This window comes from Mus caroli, chromosome 2 (genome assembly GCF_900094665.2).
Source record: "Mus caroli chromosome 2, CAROLI_EIJ_v1.1, whole genome shotgun sequence".
In the NCBI taxonomy this organism is placed as follows: domain Eukaryota; kingdom Metazoa; phylum Chordata; class Mammalia; order Rodentia; family Muridae; genus Mus; species Mus caroli.
In genome coordinates this window covers 54,398,737-54,405,164 of record NC_034571.1, presented here as the reverse complement: position 1 = coordinate 54,405,164, position 6,428 = coordinate 54,398,737, and the positions used below count along the sequence as shown (strand labels likewise).

Here is a 6,428-nt window from a genome sequence, read left to right as displayed (position 1 = left end):
TTCTTTCTTTCTTTCTTTCTTTCTTTCTCTCTCTCTCCTTCTTTATCTCTTTCTCTCTCTTTCTCTTTCTTTCTTTCTCTCTCTTTCCTTTATCTCTTTCTCTCTCTCTCTCTTTCTTTCTTTCTTTCTTTCTTTCTTTCTTTCTTTCTTTCTCTCTCCTTTATCTCTTTCTCTCTCTCTTTCTCTCTTTCTTTCTTTCTTTCTTTCTTTCTTTCTTTAAAAAAGATTTTATTTTATATATATGAATACACTGTAGTTGTTTTCAGACACACCAAAAGAGGTTATAGGAACCTATCACAGATGGTTGTGAGCAACCATGTGGTTGCTGGGAACTGAAATCAGTACCTCTGGAAGAACATTTAGAGCTTTATTTATTTATTTATTTATTTCCAGATATATCAGAAAGGAGCGAAAGACATGATTGTTCATCATAGTTAAGTCTGCTGAACTATGTTATCATCATGGTATTATTTATTTATTTATTTATTTCCAGATATATCAGAAAGGAGCGAAAGACATGATTGTTCATCATAGTTAAGTCTGCTGAACTATGTTATCATCATGGTATTATTTATTTATTTATTTATTTCCAGATATATCAGAAAGGAGCGAAAGACATGATTGTTCATCATAGTTAAGTCTGCTGAACTATGTTATCATCATGGTATTATTTATTTATTTATTTATTTGTTTTTCAAGACAGGGTTTCTCTGTGTAGCCCTGGCTGTCCTGGAACTCACTCTGTAGACCAGGCTGGCCTCGAACTCAGAAAACACCTGCCTCTGCCTCCCAAGTTAAAGGCGTGTGCCACCATGCCTGGCTATTTTTTTTTTTAATTTATTTTATGTATGTGAGTACTCTGTAGCTGTACAGATGGTTGTGAGCCACTGTGTGGTTGCTGGGAACTGAAATTTAGGACCTCTGCTCTCTCTGGTTGGCCCAGCTTTGCTCAGTCCCTGCTTTCTTCCTGCGGCCCAAAGGTTGATTTATTATTATACATAAGTACACTGTAGCTGTTTTCTGACACACCAGAAGAGGGCATCAGATCTCATTACAGGTGGTTTTCAGATCTCATTACAGGTGGTTGTGAGCCACCATGTGGTTGCTAGGATTTGAACTCCGGACCTTCGGAAGAACAGTCAGTGCTCTTACCCTCTGAGCCATCTCGCCAGTTCCTGGAACCTTTTCAAAAGATAACTAATTCTGTCATGAAGGCTCTACCCTCACGTTCTAATTATCTCTAAGGGTTCCACTTCTAGAACTTTGGGGAAGATATAAACATTTAGCTCATCAAAGTGTCTGACAACCAGAGAATAACAGAGTAATACAGCAAACACTTGATGTACTGGTAGTCAGCTGTAAAGGGAGAAACAGTCAATCAGGTGGGAGGTCGCCTCTCTCTTTAAAAAAAAATCTGTTTCTGGTGCCTGTTGTCATTGTTTGTTTTTATTATACGTTCTGTAGCATTAGTTGACTATTCAAATCATGCCTGGGTAATTTTTTGACTACTCCAGATATTTTTTTTTAACAACTAAGAGAAACGGTTTATGGGATAATATAAAGCACAGTCATAGGAAGTTTTTCTTACTTTAATAAGGTTAGGCTTAAAGAAATGTCTTGAAAAAAAATTTACATGGTACTATTGTGTTGTGTGCAAGATGTGTGTTTGTGAGTGTGGGTGTGCATAGGACATAGCATGCATGTGGAGGTCAGAGGACAAGTTTGTGGAGCTGGTTACCTCCTTCCATCTTTATGTGAGTTCCAAGGATTGAACTTGGGCCATTGGGTTTGCTCAGCAAGCACTTTACCCACTAAGCAATCTCACCAACCCTCAACCCCGGTACTAACAAATCTAATCTGGAGAGATGGCTCAGTGGTCAAGAGCACTGGCTGCTCCTCCAGAGGTCCTGAGTTAAAGTCCCAGCAGCCACATGGAGGCTTACAACCATCTGTAATGGGATCTGAAGCCCTCTTTTGGTGTGCCTGAAGACAAAACACGCGCGTGCGCGCACAAGCACACACACACACACATGTGTATATATATGTATGTACATATATACATATATACACATATACATATATATGTATATATGTAATAGAAAACAAATAAACTTAAAAAAGAGAAATCTAATCTAAAGAAATATCTTGATGTTAATTACCTAATTGCTATTAATTATACTTCTCTTTAATTCAAATTACTAGGAACATTCAGGAACATACTTTATTATATTATTTAGAAATCATACCCATGAGAACAAAATATTCTTTCTTATAAATATAATAGGCCCTCTTGAAATGATTGATAAGGAACATTCTAAAGAGCCAAGTAATTCTAGAATCTTATTGTTGAAATATTTTTGCTAAGGAATATTCTACAGGACCAGATAATTCCGTAATTTTATTTCACTAATTCCCATGGGTTTTCATCATAGTCTCTTGATAACTGTCAAAAGAAATGGCCCTGGATTAACCTTTAAAAATTAATGAATCATTCAGACATATCCTTTGGAAGTATTTAAATGTACCTTGTCACATCATGTCCTCTGTCTAATCAGAGTGCAAGCATTAATACCCACTGGTAGTTATATTTCTTTAAGTTACCTTCCTAGAATCAGTGGTCTCAAAATAAACACGTAGTTATACATCAAGTAAACAGAAGGGCCAGGCGTGGTGGCGCACACCTTTAATCCCAGCACTTGGGAGGCAGAGGCAGGCAGATTTCTTGAGTTCGAGGCCAGCCTGGTCTACAGAGTGAGTTCCAGGACAGCCAGGGATATACAGAGAAACCTTGTCTCGAAAAAAAGAAAAAAATAAATAAATGGAAGGACTGTGTACCCAAAAACCGGAGCAGTGGCTGTTTGGGAAATGGAACTGGGAGGGTTTCTGACTTCGGAATATGTTTTCATTTTGCTTTGCTTGGATTTTTTGACACAGGTTTTACTGTGTAGATTAGGTTGGCCTCAGACTTGTGACTCATACTCAAGAGTGCTGGGAATACAGGCATACCCCACCATACCTGGACCTCTAAAGTGTCTAATGCTCTCTGACTGTTACCATTTTTTGTGTAAGTGCACGTGTGTAGGTGTGTACATGCATGTAAGGGCATGTGTGAAGGTGTGTACATACATGTAAGTGCATGTGTGTAGGTGTGTACATGCATGTAAGGGCAGAAATTGATATTGTGTTTCTTTCTCAACTGTTCACCATTGTATTGTTTGAGACAGGGTCATTCATTGAACCTAGACCTCACCATGGCTAGACTAGCTTTCCAGTAATCCCCGATCCATTATAGACATGTGCCTCCTGTCTGGCCTCTACACAAATGCTGAGGACTGGACTTGAGCACTTTACTGACTAAACCATTTCCCAAGCCCTCCAAGTGTTATTTTTGGATATATACCCGTGTGCTTGTGTGTGTGTGTGTGTGTATGCTTATATGTTATGGTGGTTTGAATATACTTGGCCCAGGGAGTAGAACTCTTAGGAAGTGTGGCCTTGTTGGAGTAGGTGTGGCCTCATTGGAGGAAGTATGTCACTGTGGGGGTGGGCAACAAGACCTTCCTCCTAATTATGTGGGAGCCAATCTTCTCCTAGCGGCTTTCAAATGAAAATGTAGAACTCTCAGCTCCTCCTGCACCATGCCTGCCTGGATGCTGCCATGTTCCTGCCTTGATGATAATGGACTGAACCTCTGATTCTGTAAGCCAGCCCCAATTGCATGTTGTTCTTATAAGAGTTGCCTTGGTCATGGTGTCTGTTCACAGTAGTAAAACCCTAAGACAAAAATCAAATTACAGAAAAAGCCATATTAGTAGATTGACTCTATTTAGATAAGGTTCCCCCCCTCTTTTTCTGTGCCAGGAGCTGACATGGACTACGCAAGCAACATGGGCACTCCATCTCTGAGCTATACCTCCCTCCCCTGTTACTGCAGTTCTTAACAGAGGACCACCACCATGTGGGTGCTGGGAACAGAACCTGGATCCTCTGCAAAAGCAAAAAGTACTCTTAACCACTAAGCCATCTCCCCAGCCCCTTGTTAGGCTGTTCTGTGTTTGCAAGAAAATATAAATAACAGTTTCATCTTTGAGCTGTTGCCTTTCTGGTATGAGAATTTCTGTCTTTGAGAGTAGCCTTTCTTTACTGCAAGTATGACTGGACTGATTGTTTTATTATTAATTATTATTATTATTATTATTACTTGTTTCTAAGTCAGATAACAAACTGATTCTCTTCCAGATGCCTTTGTTTTTCTATTACTCTTCCAGTCCTTCATATACAGATGTTGCTAACATGTGCGTGCAGAAGATGAAGGTTCTGCAGGTAATTCATACAGAATCAGGATAGAGCTGTTGATGCTCGTTCTCCATCCCTGACACAGAATAAAGAAAGTTCTTGGAGACTCCTCGGACCATGCTAGATCTCTCCTGGTTTTCAGCCAGTGCATTAGCAAGTCACTTCAGTCGCAGTTTGATCCATCATGGCTGTGGTTCCACACGTACGGAGCCAACCAGTTGCAGATGAAAAAATGTGCTTGTACTAAATACATTCAGATTTTTCTTGTATTGCGCTAAGGGCAATGTAGAATAAGAGCGATTTACACATTATTTATATGGTATTTAGATGTAACTTGGTATTAAGTACTGGGTAATCTAGAGATGACTCAGGCATGTCCAACCTGTGTTTCACAGGCTACAACGGCCAAGGACAGCAATGATGCAGCTCAACTGTAAACTTATGTAGGACATATTTTCATTTTTTGGTACTTGGTGTGTGGTTCTGCAGTGTGGGTTTTGTAGATGACAGCATTGTGTCTCAATGTCAGGAGGATAGACATCACTGATAGGGGATGGTGACTAACGGATTAGATGAAATGAGATGTCAGTACCTATGGGTTTGGGTTATATGTGGACTTTCTGGAACCAGTAGCCCACAGGTACTGAGAGGAGCTTTATCACTCCCAAGGCTGTATACAATGGGGCCTCTTCTTGTCCATTTTCACTCGATTCCCACCCAGGTTGCTTACCTGAGGACAGAGGTGGTCAAGATAACTGTGTTATCTCTGAACCATGGGGCTCTTGTCCCTCCCATTCCTCTTGTCATGAAGCAACCAGAGCAACCTTTCTTTTTTTTTTTTTTTTTCAGTTTGAGTTCTTTTAATATTTAAATACAAAAAGTGAGCGCTGACTTCTTTTTTATACATACGCAGGTCTAAGAGTCAAACTCTGCAGAGGAAATGAGTGCCTGCTCTGCCCAGTCCCCCTCTGGCTAAAGCTACAGCCAGCCTCCCTTCTCTCTGGCACACACAGGGATTCCTGGTGACTTCTGTACTACAGGTATAATGGATTTTGTCAGTGCCACAGTGCTTACATGTCCTAGACATTTCCATTTAAAAAAAAAGTCCTTATGGTCAGGGGTGCTTCCTTCTTTCCCACAATGGGCGCGTAAGAACTTCCTTAGGAGCAATTTACTAGAGAGTGGGCTAGCCTTCCACATGGCTGTACTCCAGCATCGGAGTGAGAACAGGAAGCAAGTGAGGGACTTCATTATGTAGGTAGGGCACAGGTGTACCTGGGGTCTCTCCATGAGAAACGGAGAAAGTTCCCACTATGTTCAAATAGATCGATGTGCCAAGGTTAAAAAAAAGAATAAAAAGTTCAAACAATCAGCAGTTCAAACACAAATGAATTTCAAAGTTCTCCCACAAGGACAAATACCGAAGGAAGGATCTAGATCTTTCCAGGAAGTGGAGGTAGAGCCCCTGGCATTCCTCCTGACAGCCCTGTGTTAGGCCCTAAAAGTATCTGCCGCTGCTGCAGTTGCTGCTGTTGCTCCATCTGCAACTTTTCTGTCTCAAAGACAACGGGAAGAACCAGGATCATGAAGGAAGTGGTCCCAATCCACAAAGCTGCTCTGGAAAATCTGTACATCTTCTGAGCCACGAAGAGCGAGAGATCAAAGGTGGCTCCGGCGGCTGACCGAACCCTCTCGGGAAACATCTCCGTCAGACCCCAGAGTCTCTCTGACAAGGTCTCGTCTAGCTGGTCGTCGTCATCTTCTTCCAGCTCCTCCTCGGCTTTCTCTGCCTCGGCTTTCGGGAGTAATTCTTCGGGGGACAGAGGCTCCCCAGCACCGGCTGCAGCGACGGCGGCGGCCATGGCTGTAGGACCCAGAGCAACCTTTCAAAACAGAAGTTTGACTAGTTTCCCACTTATGATTAAGTGTGTGTGTTCATGTGTGCGTGAGCACTCGTGCACGTGCACATGTACATGGGTCATGTTGGGGTGTGTGTGTCAAAGGACAGCTTCTAAGATTTGGTTCCTTCCTACCACGATGCAGGTCCCAGAGACCAAACTCAGGCTCTCAGGTGTGGTAGTAAGTGATTTTATTCCAGTGTTCTGTCTTGCTGGCCCTTTAAGTTTGGTTTG

At 41.6% G+C, this 6,428-nt stretch overlaps 3 non-coding genes and 1 pseudogene across 3 annotated transcripts; all 4 read right to left on the bottom strand.

The window, feature by feature from the left end:
- Positions 1–390: 390 nt before the first annotated feature.
- Positions 391–471, bottom strand: LOC115030463. The gene has a single exon (XR_003836059.1). It is a non-coding gene; the product is annotated as a small nucleolar RNA snR60/Z15/Z230/Z193/J17 (small nucleolar RNA).
- Positions 472–490: 19 nt separating this feature from the next.
- On the bottom strand, positions 491–571 carry LOC115030462. Its single transcript, XR_003836058.1, has one exon. It is a non-coding gene; the product is annotated as a small nucleolar RNA snR60/Z15/Z230/Z193/J17 (small nucleolar RNA).
- A 19-nt stretch (positions 572–590) lies between these two features.
- On the bottom strand, positions 591–671 carry LOC115030461. Its single transcript, XR_003836057.1, has one exon. It is a non-coding gene; the product is annotated as a small nucleolar RNA snR60/Z15/Z230/Z193/J17 (small nucleolar RNA).
- A 4,468-nt stretch (positions 672–5,139) lies between these two features.
- Positions 5,140–6,166, bottom strand: LOC110289861 (annotated as a pseudogene).
- Between the last annotated feature and the right edge of the window lie 262 nt (positions 6,167–6,428).